General features: G+C 36.8%; 1 protein-coding gene and 1 long non-coding RNA gene across 2 annotated transcripts in view; one reads left to right on the top strand and one right to left on the bottom strand.

Moving 5' to 3' along the window:
• The window catches only part of LOC126272058 (kinesin-like protein KIF14), a 234,826-nt gene that overhangs the window by 166,010 nt on the left and 46,924 nt on the right, over positions 1-21,892 (bottom strand). The gene's annotated exons all lie outside the window — the stretch shown is intronic.
• On the top strand, positions 1,486-13,936 carry LOC126272066 (uncharacterized). Its single transcript, XR_007549168.1, has 2 exons — positions 1,486-5,194; positions 13,699-13,936. It is a non-coding gene; the product is annotated as an uncharacterized LOC126272066 (long non-coding RNA).

The raw sequence follows: 21,892 nt of genomic DNA, 5'->3' as shown, positions 1-21,892 counted from the left end.
AGTAGAAATCACTGAATTTAACTGAAAAAATAAATAAAGACTCAGCAAATGAAGCAGGTGAAAGGGAACACACTAAGACTAACTGAAAGTGTAAATCGGCTACATAGGAATGGCTAGAGGACAAATGCAAAGTTATAGGAGCCTGTATAACTGTAGGAAAGACAGATACCTCCTATACGAAGATTAAAGGGATCTTTGGAAACAAGATAAGTAATTATATGAATATTAAGAGCTCATATCACAAGCCAGTGTTAAACAAAGAAGGAAAAGCTGAAAAGAATACAGAACATGTTTCCAAGAAGGAGAGCTTCTGTAAAGTTTGGAAGGTAGGAGACGAGATACTGGCAGAAGTAAGGCTGTGAGGACCGGCGTGAGTCGTGCTTCGGTAGCTCAGATGGTAGAGCACTTGCCCGCGAAAGGCAAAGGTCCCGAGTTCGAGTCTCAGTCGGGCACACAGTTTTAATCTGCCAGGAAGTTTCATATCAGCGTACACTCCGGTGCAGAGTGAAAATCTCAATTGTGAACATAGGCTGAAAGTGCTACCCTGAGATGGACAGGCTGGCACGAGAGAGGAATTCGTGGGGGGCCGCATCAAACCAGTCGGACGACTAACAACGTAAAAGGGGGAAAAAAAAGGGAAAACAAATAACTTGTAACAGCCGAAGCAGAAACTACGTAAAAGGCAAATTCGCCATAGTGAGGAAAGTATTTCTGAAAAAGAAGAATTTATTAACATTGAATATAAATTAAATTATGAAGTATTTCCTGAAGATATTTCTCTTGAGTACAGCATCATACAAAAGTGAAATGTGGACAATAAGCAGTTCAGATAAGAAGTGAAAAGAAGCTTTTGAAATGAGCTGCAGAAGATTGTTAAAGATCTTTGGGCTGAAGGCTACAACATCAACAACATACACTGCCACTGACATGTTTTTACAGGCACTCCACTGACTTCCCTGTTCAGTTGTAATGCTATATATAACTTTTGGAGAGTGAATTTCCCTGCAGTCTCTCGCTTCTGTCAGACAAATAAAATGTTGGTCCTGAAAGCTGGTGTTCATGAGCCACTATATTGTATTAACCAGTTGTTATCTAATAAAAACAACTTGTTTCTTTATTTATTTATTTAGTTCAAAATTATGACATAATGGCATGCTCAGTGAACAGTAGTAACAAAATATAAGGGACACTGCATAGCTAGAACGCACCAGTAAACCCAGAAGGAGGCCGCTGCAACTGTGGCCGAAACATTGGTTTTCTCCAGCAATAGTTTTATACAGTATAACACGGTACCATACCCACAAAACTTTCGCCGACTGACTCTGGCCGCAGAAGCCCATGCAATTATATTTAGTTTTAGTTCCATTAGTGTTCACACAAACTGTTAGTGCACTGCCTAATTGTATAAAGCGACTTTCAGATGTTACTGTAAATTATGACATGTCGTCTTGTTTACTGTGTCACCTTTAAAAAAGCTTGTTTCAAAAGAATAATATTTATTAACTTTTAAAAATCTTCACTAGTTCTACAGCACTAAGAAACACATAGTAGACTCATTTTTTACGGTGAAAAAAATAAATAAATATAATAAAAGAGTATAGACAACGACACAATGAAAAGCAGAGAGGCAAATGTTTTCACTTTGGATCTTATGCGGGTATCTCAAAATTTAGGTCTGAAATTGTATGGGTGGTATGACATCCTAAACTGAGTACTCCAAAATATCGAACTAACGGTGAAAAATGTATATTTAACTTTGTTTTAACATTAACAACTTACACCTTATACCAAGAATTTAAGCTTATAGCTACTGTCCAAATGACAATTCCCAAACTGACAGATAATATTTGCAAATATCTTCTGAATAATTCAGTGCTGTCTTCTAAAATTCTACTCTGCATACAGCTGATGGCCATAACATTTGTTAGCTCTATGTGGATTGAATAACCTGTTTCTCTCAAAACTGATATCCACAGCAACATTTTTTTTTCAACTGGAATGATACTTGTTCCAAAACTTCTGAATATTTTTTCAGCCCTGTGAGCACCGTACTCTCTCACATGCATTAAAAGACTGTCATCAAGTTCATGCAACTAATACTTCATAACCAACACCTGTCTGTGAATAGTGGTAAATTCTACATTGGGCACACCATCGACAAAGAGGAAAAAGCCTTAGTAGAGATGTAGATCAGATGAAGTCAGGAAAAAAGCTGAGCCCAATCGGAATTCAAACTTCAAATCTCTGATTTACTGGTTATTACTTGGACATGTGATTGATTAATAAAATGAAAAATAAATAAAAAAGGCAGAAAAATGGAAGGATGAAATACACATATGTAATCAGATCCTTCTCTGAATTCCCACCTTTGCTACATAACCAAAGTGGTCACTATTTGTAAGTTAACAAGATCAAGAAAACACATGAAGTGCTGTAGTTATAAAACTGTTATTTATTTCATACAGAATGTGAGTGTTTTAGTTGTTAACATGTTACACAGGTAAGACACCACTCCTATTTCCTTTTTGGGAAAAAGTGTCATTAAGAAGCGGAGAATCAATAAATCCAGTTTAGATTCATCATGAGGTATGCAATTTCTGTTTCCTGAACTTGTTATTATGACAACCCCCCTCCTACTGGCTTGTGTGCTGGTATGAGACATCCTTTGGCAAAGGAAGGAGATATTGTGCAGTCCTGAGACAAGAGTTCTCCTTTGGCAGGCAAGAAAAGAACACCAGCATGCTAGTCCCATTTGGGTACATATGGTTATAACGCAGCCATAACACATGTATCTACATTAAGCACACACACATTGGTAACGCACAAATGCCATACTGATCTGTTGACTACGTGTTGGTGATTATAGACCCTCGTGGAGTCGTGCTACATTGCATATACACTGCAGTGACACCTTCAAATGGAAACTTTTTGATCACCTCTTACAAGCTGTCTCAATGACCTGGACATTTAAATATAATCTTGTCATTGTGACTCTGATGTGCAACCACAATTACCTGTAAACCAATGTATTTTGAAACCTCTGTATGACTTTAAAAAATAATAGCAGTAATAATTATGACAACAATAGAGTTCATTTTAAAACTATAACATCAGAAATTTTCAGTTAAAAAAAGTAACTGTAAACAATGCGACTAAACTAATGGTCAGTATGAGTGAGATTTCATAACTAGGGGGGCATGTCAAAAAAAAACACCATTACATTTTATTGTCAAGAACACAAAACTGCTACGCGAAACTTCATTATATAAAAATTAACAGACATTGTAGAATTGTGACTTAAAAACTTTAACTACTTTGCATCATAATGGTACCAACTTACCACAACTGTGGCAACAGAGGGAAGGAACTAGAAGGGGGTGGCATGTTATCAGTGATCTACTTTATTACCCTATTTACGTTACCAATAAATATGTAAGCGAGCCTGCTGAATTCAGTGTGACAGCACACATTCCACTGTCAAGACAAAAAAATGTCTCGAGAAATACCGATGACTAAATTTTTCTTGAGAAAACGTGCTAATATATTTCCCTCCATTGTTAAATGTCAGTATTATTTATTAATGAAAAAAAAAAAAGCTGATAAACTATTGGGACTAACAGCTCTTAAGGACCACACTCACCCAAGGTACAGTTAATACCAAAAAAAAGAGGGTAACCATCTAGAAATCAATAACGAAAAATACACTGAGTTGTGATCAGAATAAATTGTTATTTTTTTGTAGGTAATGTGTAGTTTTTATTATGATTTAAATCTACTTAATGGTGTGGAAAGCAAAGTTTTTTCGATTGTGGGCAAGATAAAAAATTGCCAATAATCAAAACATTTTAACCACAAAATGTTTTGAGATTTTCGAAGTTAAAATGCTTAATCACAATAAAAATATTCAATGATACTTTGCCCCACTGCGTAAAAACAAAACCAACGCAACCATAAAACCTTTTCTTTTCCTTTCATTTGCATGTAGTGAATTGTCCTTTACACCACCACCACCACCTCCTAGAAATCCATTAACTATTTGAGATGCAAGGAAAATTAGTAGATTAGAACTTCAGTGTCTCCAGTGATCAGGGCCGAGTGGTGACGTGCGCAACATTTCTCACTACGCAACGGGAAGTTGTGATTGTGCTGAATGATGTAATTCGTACATTCCCTTGCCGTACCTCCCATTGAATTACAAAATTGAAAAATTTTGCTAAGCTTGTGTCGCTGAACCTCAGATCTTTACAAATAATAAGTATTCGTACAATTCAAAACATTTTTTTCCAGTCATGACAGAACGATAAGATTCCGAGAAACATATAGGTACTGAAATGAGAAATAATTGAAACCTATAATAAATATAATGCACTATGTTTTTCGTTTTAAGCTACAAATTTGGCAGCAACTAGAGAGAGATCAGTAATACTGAAATTCTAAATTAGCGTATATTCGAAGCTTAGTCTCTCTGCGAAATCTGTTGTGATACTGCGAAGAATTGATTTTCAGTGAAGAATATGGACATCCTTCGAGGCCCTATAGACAAGTTTTACGTAAAATTTGGCAGAGTCTACTACTTCGAGGGCTCCGGTGACCGTGTACGGATTCTAACATATTGCCAGCGAATCTAAATGTCTCCGACGCTAGTATTATAAAAACATCCCCACGTTTCACAGTACCATAAATCTTGAAGTGCGAGGAACACTTAATAACTGTAGCGTTTGTCCATAGAAACAGTACATTTTCTGAAACAGAGAATACACAATAAGGAAGTACAGCAATTCCTTGCGGCATGTTTTTTCGTCGGTAAAGCTGTAGGACGAAAACCGCAGAGTGTTGCTTTACATTTTGTATTATCATTCTTTTTTTCACTCTGGATAGTGAAAGACATTTTGAAAACAAATTTGCATACACTCAATGTATGTCTTCGAAAAAACAAAATTTGTATACACTCAATGTATATCTTCGAAAAGCCTGACAACAAGGCAGTCTATATCAAACTGCATCTGCAACGTGGTGACGTCTTCACATTGCGAAACCATGCAGTTACGCGACGAAGTGCCGTGCGGAAAACCGTGTGCACCAATAGCTTCAATATAAATCCTCAGATGGCGCCACGAACTTATCTACTTCGCGCAGACGTTACCCAAGATGCTGTGGACGAAGCGGGAAGATACAAAGGAATCGAAATCGTCAGGTGAGTAATTTTTTTTTAACAATCTTGAGATGCAATTAACTTTTGTATAAACGTTAACCGGCCTTTCACTTGCCTTGAGTTGTAAGATTTTATTTTCTGCGTCTGTGAATAAAATTTTATTAAACATGATATAATTTTGAAAAAATAAATAAATAAAATACCGTGGCAATAGGAACTGACTTCACAGCGAATCTGATTCATTAGTAACTGTACTTTTTTTCTTATATTCCTTCTCCGAGACTGGTTATGGTATTCACACCGGATGTTGCGCGACGCATGAAAAAGCTCTGTCGGACATCGGTGGTTCAAATAAAAATTAAGTTCAGATAATAAACACTGTCGCGTTTTTGTATGTCTAAATAATTCGCACTGTACTGAGCAAAGACGGCCGGTCTTTAAAAAGGTAGAGTTTCGTTTCAGCATCAAAGAAACAGCAAGTAAAAGAAAAGTCAACATTCATGAGTGATATTCTTGACATAGTTCCTTGAATGAATTGTACGCATTGCAGAGAATTCGAAGATGAAATAACTTAACATTCCATGACATTAAATCAGCAACATTTTCTTTGCTACCGATACGGAAAAAAATGTAAAAATACAGAAAACATTTCGAAACCCCTGTGTCTTCCTCTCGTGTTAGTGAAATAACTTAAAAAAATCTTTTCCCTTTCTAATACTTTTTCTCTTACCGAAATTTGCTCACAAGAACGACACTTCACTTCGCGCATCCATCGTAAAATCTCACGTTAAAAGCAATGAATGGAAACAATATCATCACACGTTAAAAGCAATGAATGGAAACAATATAACCCCGCGGAGGTAAAAAAATGAACCTTCATGAATAAAACGACGAACTTAATCAAAATAAAGGATTAACATTAGCTTGCAGAGACCCTGGCTTCACGAAATTCGACGGGTAAGTCACCCTCCTTAAACAAGTTTGCAGTATTTAAAAAACAGTTCCATAGGCGTTTATCGGCAATGCGGTCATTTATATCATGGGAGAGATTACTGTACATATGACACTAAAGTCACGTCCGGTATTTGGGATTATACCTATGTTCACACTTAAAAACTGTTTGGCATTCAAACAAAATTATTCAAAACAATGCTGCTATAATATTTTGAAACTTCTGTTTCTTCTTTAAACTCGTTAAATGAGAGATGGCGTTTTTAGATTTGGAATAGCCGAAAATGTTGCAAGTCACGTAGTATCATTGCAAGTGACTTTTTACAAATATAAGAAGAATCTCATATATTACACATCTACTGCAGAGAGTGTGGCACCCTTGATGACATAAAAACCCTAAAATGGGGAATTGTAACAAATAAAATGAAAAAATGTCAAAACCAAATGACGTCGCAAATTTAATGGTGCAGAAGACACACTTTCACTTTTGTCCTGAAGAAGAAAGGTATACTTGGCGTGCTTTTAAATATAATCAAATATGGTAACAACGGTTGTGGTACCATAGGTGAAAACATTAATATCAGTTCATCAGTTTGAATGTTACAAAATACCACATGACTTGTTGACTCACTGTAAGAAACCTTCAGATAGAATAAAACAAATGATACAGACAGCAGCATTATGTGCAGGACATAGCAGTTATCTTCTTCCATTATTTTATGAAGAAGACAGGCTGGATCACAATTTTTATATAAGTGGAATGAAACCAAAAATTACAGTTAAATAAATATAGGAAGTAGGCTCTTTGATCTTCTGCTAATTAAACCATTAATTTTTTTTAAATAAGTAGAGTTGTCCTTAACCTAATGATTGGTTTGACCAGCACAATACTTTTCTAGGTGTGGTTCAATTGGAGGTGGTATGCTATTGCCACATATATCATCTGTCCAAAAAGTTCCAAGATTTCTTTGTTCCTGGTGTATAAGTGGCAATAAGGTTGCAGCTTGAACTAACAGCTGTAAACAACAGATGGCAATTCAGCTGCCAAGTTGAGAGCAGACAGTGTTCAGTTGTACATGTGTGACTTGCATTAACATTACAAATCACAATGAAGCAACAAACAGAACCTCTCTAAATTGTGTGTTCACGACATTCTCCAGCATATTTTCAGGAAGTGAAAAGTGTCTCCCATGTATGTCAACTCCCTAACAAAAACGTCACATGGATGTCTGTCACTCTATTACTGACATACAAAACAAAAGCAATTCTATTCCGGGGGGAAAAAAAATAATCGTCACGGGTGACAAAACTTGTATGCTGTTAATATGAACCTACTACAAAACACGAGAGTGCACAAATTCATATGAAGGATCAACACTTTGACGACAAAACCAACATTCAACTCAATGTGATGAACGAATTGAACACTGTTCCAAAGAAGGACTCTTCTGACAATTTCACTTGCTTCTAGAAGAGTCTGTGTGTTGTATTCAAATGGGAGGAGACTGTGTAGAACACTTTAAGCATTAAAAGCTCAGACTTAACATTATATTTCTCCCCCCCCCCCCCCCCCTCTCAATCCAGTCTCAAAATTTTTTGGATTGACAAGGTACAACCCGTGAACTGATTGACTCAGCCAATTCTAGTAGCACCTACTGTTCAACAATCACAGTGCAGCCTGGCATTTTTTCACACATACCCAAATCATCACCAGAATTGAGAACTCACAAAATGAATTAGTACCAGTCAGGAACTGAAACTCCAACTCTTAAATTTGTAGTGTTACACTGAACCTCTAAACCACCAAGCCAAAATAATAAAGAAATTTACTTTTTCTTCTTACTGTCACCATGCAGGCATATGCATGATGTGAGGGTATTACAATACACACATTCAGGAGCACATAACTTAAGGTATCAGAAGCATGTGTTTATTTTTTATAACAATGAAAAACACATGAATAGTAGTTAAAATATTACAAAGGTAATTTTTTATTTATCTTCGTAAAGGCTGAAAACTGAAATAAGTGAGATTTGTTAGAAAGGGTTTATGAATGGCTACTACACACATATATGGGCTTTCTTTTCCCCTCTAAAAGACTGCCACCAGTCAGCCAAGCCATGTTCTCGTGGCACCTTGCAGCCAATCATGAGTGAAATGCAGTCTGCCCACCTATTTCATAAAAAAAGTAGGAATAACTTTGTACTAAATGCAAACTGTACAGAGTGTAATCAATCATCTCCCACAGGGATCATTGTTGAGGCAATGCAGTAACAGGCAGTCAGGTATCATCATGAATTGAAGCACCATGTGATAACCTTAAGAGTCTGTTTTGAATGGATTGGTGGAGCCTTTTCAATTTTCTAAAACTTTCTGGTTCATGAAATGTTATTCATTGTGCTATGAAGTCAACAAACAAAACTCTATTCATGCTCAAAAGGTAGTATTCATAAGATTTTTGGAAAAATTGCATACTGTCCACAGAGTTTAAGTCATTATGTTTTTACTTATTTTTCTTTCTATAGAGTCATATGTATTTCACAGTGCCAAAACGAGTTTCCAGCAACCAGTTGTTCACTTTATACTGTTGGCTGATAAAAGGAGGAAATTAATGGTGGTGGTGGTTGTTGTTGTTGTTGTTGTTGTTGTTATCACCGTCTTCTCCAGTATGAAGACTGATTTAATGCAGTTTCCATGCTACTCTATCCTGAACAAATCTCCAAATAACTAACGCAGCCTACAATCTTCTGAATCTGCTTACTGGATCCATCTCTGTCTCCCGCTGCAATTTTTAACACCCCCCCCCCTCCCAACACACACACACACACACACACACACACACACACACACACACACACACACACACACACCTCCAATACTGAACTGGTGATGCATTGATGTCCCAGAATGTGTTATATCAACCAGTCCCCTCTTTCAGTCAAATTGTGTCACAAATTTCTTGTCTCCCCTGTTCTATTCAGTACCTCCTCTTTAGTTACACAAGCTACTCGTCTAATCTTCAGCATTCTTCTGTAGCACCACATTTCAAAAACCTCTATTCTCATCTTGTCTAAACTGTTTATCATCCATGTGTCACTTCCATACATGGTTACATTCCAGACAAACACTTTCAGAAAAGACTTCCTAACTGTTAGATCTACATTCAATGTTAACAATTTAACTATCTTCAGGAATGTTTTTCTTGGCATTGTCAGTCTACATTTCATATCCTTGTATGCTCATCCTTTTGCTGCCAAATAGCAAAACTATTCTACTACTGTAAGTCTAGTTTCCTACACTAATTCGCTCAGCGGCACCTGATTTAACCTGACCATTACCAGCCTGAGCTGAAAGGTGTGAATATTACTGAACTATCAGTTTAATAAGTCAAGGTTGCAAAATACTAACATGAGTTCTCTACAAAAGAATGGAGAAACTGACAGAAACCAACCTTGGGGAAGATCAGTTTGGATTCCTGAAAAATGTAGGAGCATGCAAGGCAATGCTGACCCTACAACTTATCTTAGCAGATACGTTAAGGAAAGGCAAACCTACATGTATAGCATTTGTAGACTTAGAGAAAGCTTTCGACACTGTTGACTGGAATACTCTCTTTGAAATTCTGAAGATAGTAGGGGTAAAATGCAGGGTGCACAAGACTATTTACAACTTGAATGGAAAGCAAATGGCAGTTCTAAGAATTAAGGGTCATGAAAGGGAAGCAGTGGTTGAGAAGGGGTGAGACAAGATCCCCAATGTTACTCAACATGTATATTGAGCAAACAGTAAAGGAAACAAAAGCAAAATTTGGAGTATTAATTAAAATTCAGGGAGAAAAAATAAAAACTTTTAGGTTTGTCATAGGCAGCAAAGGACTTGGAAAAGCAGTTTAATGGAATGAAGAGTGTCTTGAAAGGAGGATATAAAATTAAACATTAACAAAAGCAAAAAAATGATAACAGAATACACTCACACTACATCAGGCAATGCTGAGGGAAACAGATTATGACTGAGTTAGAAAGGATAGAAAATGTAGACTGGCAATGGCAAGAAAAGTGTTTCTGAAGAAAATAAATCTGTTAACATAAAATAGAGATTTAAGTGTTAGGAAGTCTTTTCTGGAAGTATCTGTACGGAGTGTAGCCATGTATGAAAATGAAACGTGGACGATAAACAGTTTAGAAAAGAAGAGAATAGAAGCTTTTGAAGAGTGGTGCTACAAGAGAATGCTGAAGATTAGATGGGTAGATCATGTAATTCATGAGGTGGTGTTGAATAGAATTGGGAATAAAAGAAACTTGTAGCATAACCAGACTAGAAGAAGGGATCGGTTGATTAGACACATTCTTAGATATCGCCAATATGGTTCTGGAGGAAAGTGTGGGGGTTAAAAATTGTAGAGGGAGGCCAAGAGATGAATACAGTAAGCAGATTCAGAAGGATGTAAGGTGCAGTTGTTATTCGGATAAGAAGAGGCTTGCAGAAGATGGGAGTGGCATGGCAAGCTGCATCAAACCAGTCTTCAGCCTGAGGACCACAATAATATCATTACCAGATGGAATAGTTTTGTCATGGCTGGCTCTCCCAGTCCTGACGGAATATTGCCTACTCCAGGGGCCTTGGTTCAACTTAGATCTGCCACTGCCCTGTCAAATTTTTCTTGCAGTAACATATCTCCCATTCATCTTCATCTATGTCCTATTCCATTTCTATAATATTGCCTTCAAATTCATCTCTCTTGAAAAGAACCTCTGTACACTACCACTACCACCACCACCACCACCACCACCACCACCACCACCACCACCTTTCAGTTTTCCCTTATTTGCTTGGTACTGGTTTTTCATCTGAGCTCTATTCATACAGCTGCTTCTCTTTTCTCCAAAACATTTTCCTGTAGGTGGTATCTATCTTTACCCTAGTGATATATGCTTCTAAATCCTTCCATCTGTCCCCTAGTCATTGCTGCATTTTGCACTTTCTATCAATTTCTTTTCTTTCTAATTTCCTTTTTCCTGCTCCATTTGCTGCATTTTTATATTTTCTGCTTTCATCTACTAAATTCAATATCTCATGTGTTACACAAGGGTTTCTATGAGGCCTCGTCTTTTTACCTATTAGAGCCTGTGCTGCCTTCACTATTTCATCTCTTAAAACCACCCATTCATCATCTTCTGTGTTCTTTTCCCATATTATAGTCAATCGTTGCCTAATGCTCCCTCTGAAACTCTCAACAACCTCTCGTTCTTTCAACGTATCCAGGTCCCATCTGCTTCCTTTCCTACCTTTTTGTAATTTCTTTAGTCTTAATCTACAATTCATAACCAATAAATTGTGGTCAAGAGTCCACTTCTGCCCCCCAGAAATGTCTTACAGTTTAAAATCTGGTACCAAAATCTCTGTCTTACCATTACATAATCAATATGAAACCTTTCAGTGTCTCCAGGTCTCCTCCATGTATACAGTGTTATTTCATGGTTCGTAAACCAAGTGTTAGTGATGATTAAATAATGCTCTGTGCAAAATTCTGCCAGGTGGCTGCTTCTTTCATTTTCCTTTTTCCCAATACACATTAACCTGTTATTTTACCTAATCGTCCTTTTCCTACTACTGAATTTCGGTCCCCCATCCAATTAAATGAATCACTACAGAACTACAAAATCTAAATTAACTAGCAACATAACGATAAAAAATAATAAAATCCAATGTAAAGGCACATCTCGCAAACCATTTCCAGTGTTCTGTCAACAATACTGAAAACAAAGGTAGGCAGAATTTGAGATATTGTAATCCGAGTAAAATTGTCTCTGTCTGTTCATATGCACATATGAGCCAAAACATTAGGACCACTGCCTACTGCAATATTAAATACCACCTGATAGTGCTGTAGGCACGTGACACAGTAAGCAAAGTATGTAAGAAGAGCAGACGCAAATGGGTTATCATTCTAACAACAATACTGGCCACAAATGGGGAAATATACTGACTTGAGCAATTTTGATGAAGGGCAGACTATTATGGCACGACACTTGGGAAAGACCATCTCAGGAACAGGGAAGCTGACTGGCTATGTGCTACTGCATGAGCTTCCATTGAAAGTGATTCTTGGAGAATGAAACCAAGATTAGGCACTAAGATATTCAACGTCCATGTTTCATCACGGAACATGGAAAGCCGGACCCAATGACATTGTCGATTACAACTACTGAGGGCACAGTATCATCAAAACTGGACTATAAAAACAGACTGCCTGGTCATATGAAACATTTTTCTTGCCTGGTCATATGAAACATTTTTCTTGCTAGGTCGATGATAGTATCCAAATACTCTGTCATCCAGGTGAACTACCGCTTGAGATGTGCACTGCATCGTGGATTCAGGCTGTGGAACCCATTATTATGCCATTGGACCTGTGATAATAATCAAAGACACTGACAGTTGTGTTCTACTTGAGCATTATTATAGACTGCCAGCAAGGCAGTAGCATCTTCTAGCAGGGTAAGTGTCCATTTCACAAGGCCAGAATTGTGCGACAGTGGTTTAGGAACTTAACAGTGTACCCACAATGTCTTGGCCACAAAATTGCTTGACCTGAACCTGACGGAACACATTTAAGATGCTATTGGATGTCAACTCCACAAATCACCAACTCCTAATTTACTGAAATTTCGTGACTTGCGAATACACATCTGGTGCTACGTGCTTCCAGAAACTTACCAAGGGCTTGTCAAATTCATGCCACACAGAATCACTTCTGTTTTGCATTCTGGAAGTGGGCAATATGCTATTAAGCAGGTGGTCATTATGTTTTCATTTGTAAGTGTACGTTTATATTCACAAAAAGAATATCTGCTTCAGCTGATATTGTTACATGGTACAGTAATGTAATATGATTTTTTAAACAATTTTAGAACACTTTAAATTTCAGCATTTGTAATGAAGAGGAGGGATGGCAGGGGTGGGGAGAATGGTACATAGACGCACGATGATGTGACTACATTAAACAAGGAAGTTCCCTTGTCTCGATGTTTGCAAGAACAATCTAACTGAAGTATGCAACTTTTTGTTGGTGGGGGAGTGTTAGGTATGTACCATGTTTACAGACTCACAGCAAACTGGATAAATGAAGAGCTTGGCTGCGTCAGCAGAAACAGTAGTGGCAAATGGGATGTATGATGCCCTTGTCATGTCACTGGTGTTACAGTGGCAGTGTAGTAGGATTCCCCTTGTAAACAGCAAGCTAAATTTTTTAAGCCTAGAACAAAAGATCTGTAAACTATGAGAGAGAAAATATTATTCAGAGTAAGCAGAAATGCTGCAAACTCAAGTATAGATCAAATGGGAACACATATTTCAGGTAATAACTTAAAATTTTAACTTTTCATTTATGTATTTCATTTCAAAGTTCTAAAATCACGTCTGCACCACGCAGGCAATATATTCTAGTGTACAGCATGGGCAGAAAGCATTGTGGTAACTGCACATCAGGCATTTAGATTGAGAATAATGTTTCACTTGTATCCTGGTTAGCTTGAATATAAGCAATTTGTAGTTGTATGGTATCAGAAATGTTAACTATTTTATCTTCTTTTCAGATAAGCTGACAAACCAGAAGCGGACAACATCTACATGTTGCAAACCATCATCAAAAAGCGAATGCTGCCAATCGTGCAAACCTCCATGCAAGTGTAGGAGGATTGTAATACGACCACTCATGTTTTCATATTACACAGATTTGATGCATTAAACCAAAAATTATGTTTCATTATGTGCTGTATAATTTTCTACAGATAATATGAAACTTAAAGAATATAAAGAATTAATAATTCATCATTTTATTCTTTGTTCTTTTTAAGATTTATTTGTATTTAAGTTTCAGAAGCATACAGTTATGGAAAGAGAATTATGGGAAATGTATTCTCTGTGGAAAAATAGAAAAATCAGTGTACATTTACTCAATACAGGTAATACACAGTTCAAGTAACTGCAAGCAACATAAAAGACATAATTCGCTAAATATAAGGAATAATTTGCTTACTACAAAAACTACCGGCTGAATCCAACATTGCTGACATAAATGTGTCCTACACTGAGATGTTATTTTTTCTAAAGATGCTTGAGAATGTTTCAACACTGCTGCAAAACTTATTGCACATTATAAACATTGGATAAGCTTTTAGGCAATGTCCTTGGTTTGTGTGTGTGTGTGTGTGTGTGTGTGTGTGTGTGTGTGTGTGTGTGTGTGTGTGCGTGTGTGTGCGTGTGCGCGTGTGCGCGCACGCCGCGTGCGTCCCTCATACTACTTCGATCTGAAGGAGGGCATCAACTAAAAGAGAAGTGTGAGAGGGCATCAACTAAAATACAAGTGTGAGTCTCAACTTCATGTGCGAAAGTGATGAAAGCTAAAAAAATGAATTCAAGTAAGGAAGCACATGCAGGTTCACGTCTTGGCCACAGAATAAATTTTAATCCATTTCTTCAGCTTCCATCATTATCATTATCTTAGCAATGTTTTCAATTGTATTTATATTTCTTATCAACCACTCAATGCATCAATATGTGCGAATTATTATCTCTACCCTTCCTGTATGAATAATTCACCAAAGACTTTCCGTTACCACATGTATATGGTTTGCTAAATAAACAGTAGTTTTAAAGGATTTACTTTGAAGCAAACAGTTAATAGTGACACTTAAATCCAACAGTTGCACAATTCAGTCAATATTAAAAAATATTTGCATAAGTTGATATGTGAATATTCCAACAAGCATCACCTCTGCAACTTATGAAAATTGCTACTCTATCACCTTTAAATTTCCAAACTACAATTAGAATACATGAATTTAAGTATTGGTAGAATCATAGAACTCTTACAATAAAATCAGTGTACCAGATTATACAATAACATTCAACTGCTGTAAAATGAAGTGTATGGTGCCCCTGGGACCAGTGGAAGTTGCATCATGTGTCTGTGCATCAGTTCATATTAACTCACACTTACAGTCTGGTCTCAAAAATTCATCACTTGAGACTTCACAGTATCTTATATCATACCTAAAAGTCTTCCACATTTTCAATTGTAATCCTGTGTAAATTACACAGTTCATTTTGGCTTTTTTACTGTATTATATTTCTGCCTTCTATAATAAAGATCTGTGATGAAACACTTGCTTATGAAACTGAAGTCACACAAAGCAACCTTTGAGTGTGCTGTTAACTGAAAGATAAATGTGGCTAGCCTAACATTTCGTATGTATATATTTTACATCACTTGGACTATTAAAAATTTCTTGTTGTGGACTACCTGTAAAGTTATTAAGAAATCAAAAAGTTTATTGACACTATTACATACTTGTTACTTAAAACTGGCCAGGTTTTTGAAATAACTTGCATAGTCTCCGTATTTCCAATGCTCAAATCAGAGATAACTTCAAATCAGTATTTCCTTAGTATAGGAAATGAAAATAATGTAATGTTATGGCATCAACGGATTCAATTTTTGTCTTACATAAGGGGTAGGTTCAGTTAGACCAAATGCTATTTTCTCCTGCAACAGTGGACCTCTTTTTCCCACATTATAATAATTTAAGCAATCTCGTGGTAATGTTCCCACCCTCCAAATAGACACTAACTGATGGGGGCTGTGCTGTAGTTAATTTTTCCAGAAATATATCAGATGACCCAACACTGAACAAATTCAAAATCCATATACAAAGGAGAAACTATGGAACAATTTCTAAGAAAAATGATGTCATTTCAATGAGCGATGTACTTACAAAATTCTAACCAGACCAGCAAAGGTTTTGAGTGAAATTAACTTACAAATGTTACACTGAAAATATTTCAAGTACTTTCATTAAAATAAATGTGAAGTATACTATAGTTTCACACTCGTGTGAGCAAGTTAGGAAGTAAGAACTTTCCAAAATGGTTCACAAAGGAAATGGCACAAATTTGAACAGAGTATCTGCCAATTCCATTTCCTGTCCCTCGACTAACATGTTTCAGATATGGCACTTATCCTTGGAGGAGCTCATGAGCAGCATTGCTACACAGTCATCCTTGGTTTCATAATTTGGGGCTTTGGGGAACTCTCTGGGCTGTACCACTTATGCGATTAGCTGTTGTGAGCTAATAGCTTTTGCTGCTAAATTGAATTTGTTCCAAAACAGCAATTTTGTGGTTTTGACTTATTTGCTTTATTCAAAAATGACAACTTACCCCCTATTCTAGTCAGTGACCCAGTGAAAAGTTCTTTAGCACCCATGTATGGTATTCTGCCATATGGCAGGTCTTGTCATGGATTAAGCCTCTTCCACTTTTGTCGGTCCATAGCCAGTCTTTTCATTTCTGAATATTTGCCTCCTTTCATATTGTCCAGCATTTGATATCTTCTTTTTCCTCTTCCCCTTTTTCCCTCTTCCATTCCTTCTATTCCTTCCTTCAATAAACAGTCCCTCCTCAAACAATGTCCAATCCATTTCCGTTTTCTCTTTCTGATGACTTTCAGCATGTTTCTTGCTTCTCCAACTCTTCTCAATACTTCCTCATTCCTTACTCAGTCTTCCCCTTTCACTTTTTCCATTCTTCCCCATATCCACATCTCTAGTGCCTCCAATCTTCTTTCATCTTCTTTCCTCAATGTCCACGTCTCCGCACCATATAGTGGAATGCTCCACATGTAACATTTGGCAAGTCTTTTCCTCAGATCTTTGTTTACTGGTCCACAAAGTGATTTCTGTTTCCTCTTGAATCCTTCTTAGCACCCATAAAATTTAGTAATTTTATTCCACTATGGCTCTACAATAATGAAAATTGTGAAGCTGGCAATATTTCACAGACATTGCAAATGACTGACAATATTCACACTAAAACAAAACAAGAATTACTTGCCCATTAAATACAAAGTGTCAGCCATAAAGATGTACATTCTCTGGAGACAGATTTATGTAAGCCATTCAGATACACATTTAAGGACCCGGTATATTTTGTAGAGGAAGCATTATCTAAGTTTTATGTTCCCCATCACAAATAATCAAGTGGTACCAAGAATTTGACATGCCACTCTTATATACAGCCATGAGTTAACTTTAATTCTTCTCCAGTATTTGAATATTTAGATGCTATGATCACAACCATTTCAGGATAACAACAGTTGTACACAAATGTTTAGAGAATGAAGAATGTAGAATGACGAATTTCTATAGAATTCTTGAGCAAAAAGCTAAATTCCCATTAGTAAACCCAAATTTTGTTGCCTCTGTTCATCATTATTTTAAACTGTTTAGTAGAAATATTGTACTTCTTCAGAAATCCAGTCAATGTTGGTCTATGAGATAAATAGTCTTTGAATTCCATATGGGCTTGCGTAAGGAAATCCGATCAAAAAGGAGACCGTTTTGATATGAGTGATGGAACTCAATACTTAATAATCTCAAGAATTTGAAAAATGTAATAGAACAATTAGAAAAAAAATATAATGGCATATAAAATTTCAACATTACAAACTGCATCTTACTAAAAAACTACACAATCAAAAAGGCAGGCCTATCTTTATTTTGTTACTATGATTTTTGCTGCAAAGATGTTCTTTATTACTATGTCATGTCAAATCAGGTGCTCAGCCAAATTTACTCCTCTAACAAGATAATATTCTTCCATTTACTTCTATTATAGTATTGCTTACTGGATTTTCATCAAATCTAGGGTTTGCAGAGACTTCTTGCTTCTAATTTTTTTCTTGTCCAGCAAAAAGTTTACCTTTCCACAGCATACTCTACATACCACTGCACACTGCCTCTAGCAGAGGGCGCATATTATATCAGATTCGTGTAGCACAGTGCAGAGGTTTCCACTGAACGGATGACTTCGTTAGTTCACTACCCACAGAAATGAGTACAGGAACAGATGATGCAAGCAAATACTGTTTATTTTTCTACCCTACCAGTAGTACACACACACGGAAATTGTCTCTCTGCGCTAATGCCAAACTCAAAATACATGACAAATCGCACAGCGTCGACAGATGACAGATCACCCTTGGTGAGAGAGAGAGAGAGAGAGAGAGAGAGAGAGAGAGAGAGAGAGAGGTCAACACCACCAGTTGAGGTAAAATGGTTGTATATTACAACCAGTTGAAGTAAAATGGCTGTTACTAAGATGATAATCTCAAATCAAATTAAAGTTGAGGCATTACAAAACATTTATCGATGTAATATCTCCAAATGATGAGAAAAGCAGGACTGACAGGAGTGTTGACTTAGACAGGAAGGTAATACAATATACAAAACAATCTGCCCAGAGATCGTAAGTAGCCAGCATAGATTAAGAGGGAAGAAATGTATCAAAATAATGAATGACTAGTAAGTTATTAGTCTTGAAATATACACATTTATGCAATTGTCTGCCAATGATTGTGTGAAGATCTTTTTAAAAAAAGAGTTAAATACATATTGCTTCAAATCTCTACTTTTCTTTCACTGCTCTGGTCTTCTTTTGGATGTGTGCTAAAGCTTTTGTGCGCTTCTCCTACATTTATTACAGTGAATAATATCCTCAACTTCTTACACATCTCTTATGTTAAAATTTGTATGCAGCACAGTTGGTCAGATAACGTACGTGTACCTAAATCTCTTCTAGTCACTGCTACAACTGCTTACATGTGGCAACACAATGAGTGCTGACTTGTCTTTAGTGCCATCAGAGAGATACTATGTGTTCTTAGAGAAGGTCTGCTCTATATTCACAATGATGTGAAAAATACAGAAAATAACTGACTATTCAGATGTAATATAGAAATTTTCCACCCAGAATGATCAAATCATTTTTCTGCACAATTATAAGTTCTAATACATCAATTACTCATGTATGTGACAAGCCCAAAGATCTCTTATTACAATATCAGCTACCAAACCACAAAGTCAGTTCTTTCACAGAAGCATCAAAAGACACTTATCCAGTCATTTCTCACTCAGATATGGATATGTTTCTATAAGATTGGCATCAAGACTACTAGCACGTTTTGTCAACAGGTATGTCATCAGAGATCAGAGAAATATTTTTGCAAGTCAAATTTTGAAAGAACGCTTTACATTTAAAGGTCTTTAACTAACTAGATTTCCTTGTGGATATGACATCCCAACAAGATAAGCTTTATAGGTGAAAAATTACTGTCATTCAAGATGATGATAATGAATGGTGTTATGGCATTTCCAAGGTACTCAACAGTATAGTTATTAGTCCCTTTGTTCTCGCAATCAGTGAGCTAATAAAAGAGTTTTGTGGGAAATACGGATAAAGTCGGGTCAAGAGCTGTGACATTGTTACAGGAAAAGAATTATGTGGAACCGTGAACTGCATGTTTTGATTTAAAAAAAAAAAAAAAAAAAAAAAAAAAAAAAAAAAAAAAAAAAAAGTAGAATATGCATAGGTAAAGGTAAAGTTGCAGCAGGAAGTGTGCTGTCAAAGGTTCTTGCAGAATACCAAAAAAAGGGCAGAGGATTTACTCATAATTCTTCCTTTCCCACCCTCCTCCTGCACCAACACTACACTCCGACTGAAACTACTCTGTGATTGACGGATCACTGGTGAGAGACAGGGCCATGTTACTGGCATGCAGTCAGTCATACTTCATAAGGTGCTGCATTTACTTACAAGACAGGCAAGACAGAAAGAACTATGAATGGCCGTAAGCTAGCTCCTGCCACTCAATTCGCTGAAATGTCAATCATAGAGTAATTTTAATTGCAGTGTAAGAAAGGATATCATAAAATAAAAAAGTCATTCAATGCATTATTGGTAATACGGACAAATAATACTAGTTCTAAGTATAGTGAAGTGAGAGTTTGGCATCACATTCAATGAAGCAACAACTGTTCAATAACTCCACTTCCACCATTTGATTAAATAATGAGCTTTTGCTCACACTTGTTTGCACAATCAGATTATTAACACAGGGAGGTCTTCTTTATCATTTTAATACTGTGTTTTTGATGGTCTCAGCTATTATCAGAGGCCACAATGCTACAGGTTTGCACCGAAATGGCCTGGAAGAGAGAAGTATCACATTTCACACTGCATGGATAATCACAATAGTTGTTCTTGCAATATCATGTCAACATCTTGTTCTTAGACTATTGTGACATAAGCTTCAGAGGATTAAGCTTCCTACCTGGCTTTTCTGTAGGACCACCTTGGCAAAGTGTAAGTGGATCTCAAATGTGGTATTGATAAAATTATTAGGTAATGGTTGCAGTCCCACAAATCTTTGTGGTCATACTATTTTATCACAGATGCAAGGTAGGACTGCAGAGCTTTAAGCTGATTGTCGAGAAGGTGCCATGGCTGGCACTAAAATGTGTTGGAGTCTCTGTACTCATCGGACAAAGATTAAAAACCTTGAGGAGCTATTCCACTAGTTGACCTCAACTGTTTGTCTTCTAGCTGCCCAGCAGGATAAAGGGAAAGGTAACCGATGTAACAACTTTTCTATCTCTTGATGGGATATATCTCCACCTGGCAAAGATATCAGATGCACATCATTAGTGACGCAGTAGTTAGAGTCAAACGACTATACAGCTTCAATTGTGATGTCCAGTAGTAAATTTAAAAGCGGATGATGGTACCAATGTGCAGGTTTCATCCAAAAACACCTGTACAACTGCTGTATTACCCATATCTACAGGTAGTTGTGCTGTAGGCGAAGATTTGAGACTGAGAAGTACTGTGATCGTAGTTTTTGCTTTGTATCTTTTCATTTCCTTCTCTTCTTTTTCTTTAGGAAATTTTGAGTCTTAAGGGGACGAGGAAATGGGGCCTTGCCAGACTGTAAATCCGTTTAGCAGCACAAACTGACTGTTCGAATGACCACTGCTCTAACTCCTTTCTCCCACTGATATGTCCTGGGCAGGGGCATCTTCTCTCCAGAATGCGAAAGAAAGATGAAGGGCTCCAGCTGGGTTATCAGAGTGGTATACACTGACATATAAGTGGTATTCAAAAGTGGTAACTTCTTCCTCAGACAGTTTATTGATTTTGGAAGTTTTTCACGACTTTGAACAGGGGAAGCGCTAGCTGTAACTTCCCAAAATTGTGGTCAGATCCACTGGATGAGGTCGTCCACATTTTTTACGTGCTTCTATAGATGATCAAATGTCTTGTTCCTTTATCTTTTTTTTTTAATTAGGCGCACTTGTTACCAGCACAGGTGATGGTATCCGCAGTTTGCAAACAATGGAAGTTGTTCACAAGATCTATCACTGTGAGCAGTTCTGCTACAGTTTTCACAGATGGGTTTTGAAGTACAGCAGGACAATATATGACCAAAACAGAAAGATCTGAAGCACATCCTCATGGGTGGCAGGATATAAGGCTTAACATGAAAGCTAGAAACACTAACTTTTCCTGGTAAGAAGTGTACTTCAAATGCCGATATGAAGGCACTAGTATCAACTCTGTTTTACTTTGTCTGCCTTCTGCATGCACTGTAGGGTGTTCCAGGTAGAGGTATATGAAACATTTGTTTATATTTTAGTACTTATTAAGGTATATAATTTTATTTGTCCAACACTGTACACTACAAAGGACTTCAAACATTTTTATGCATGTTAGTACAGTTTAACTTGGGCACAGTTTGTAACTCGATAGATACAAAAACGGTACTCTAATTCTAACCACATATTCATAAGCATGACATGACCTCTACTGCAGTGTAGATCTGTTGCCTCAGATCTACCAGGTCTCATATCTTTGTTTTGTAAACAATGTTCTTGACAAACCTCCACACACTGA

The sequence above is a fragment of the Schistocerca gregaria genome, chromosome 5, assembly GCF_023897955.1.
Source record: "Schistocerca gregaria isolate iqSchGreg1 chromosome 5, iqSchGreg1.2, whole genome shotgun sequence".
Taxonomy (NCBI): domain Eukaryota; kingdom Metazoa; phylum Arthropoda; class Insecta; order Orthoptera; family Acrididae; genus Schistocerca; species Schistocerca gregaria.
Note: the sequence above shows the minus strand (reverse complement) of the source record. Positions and strands in the feature narration are given on the sequence as shown.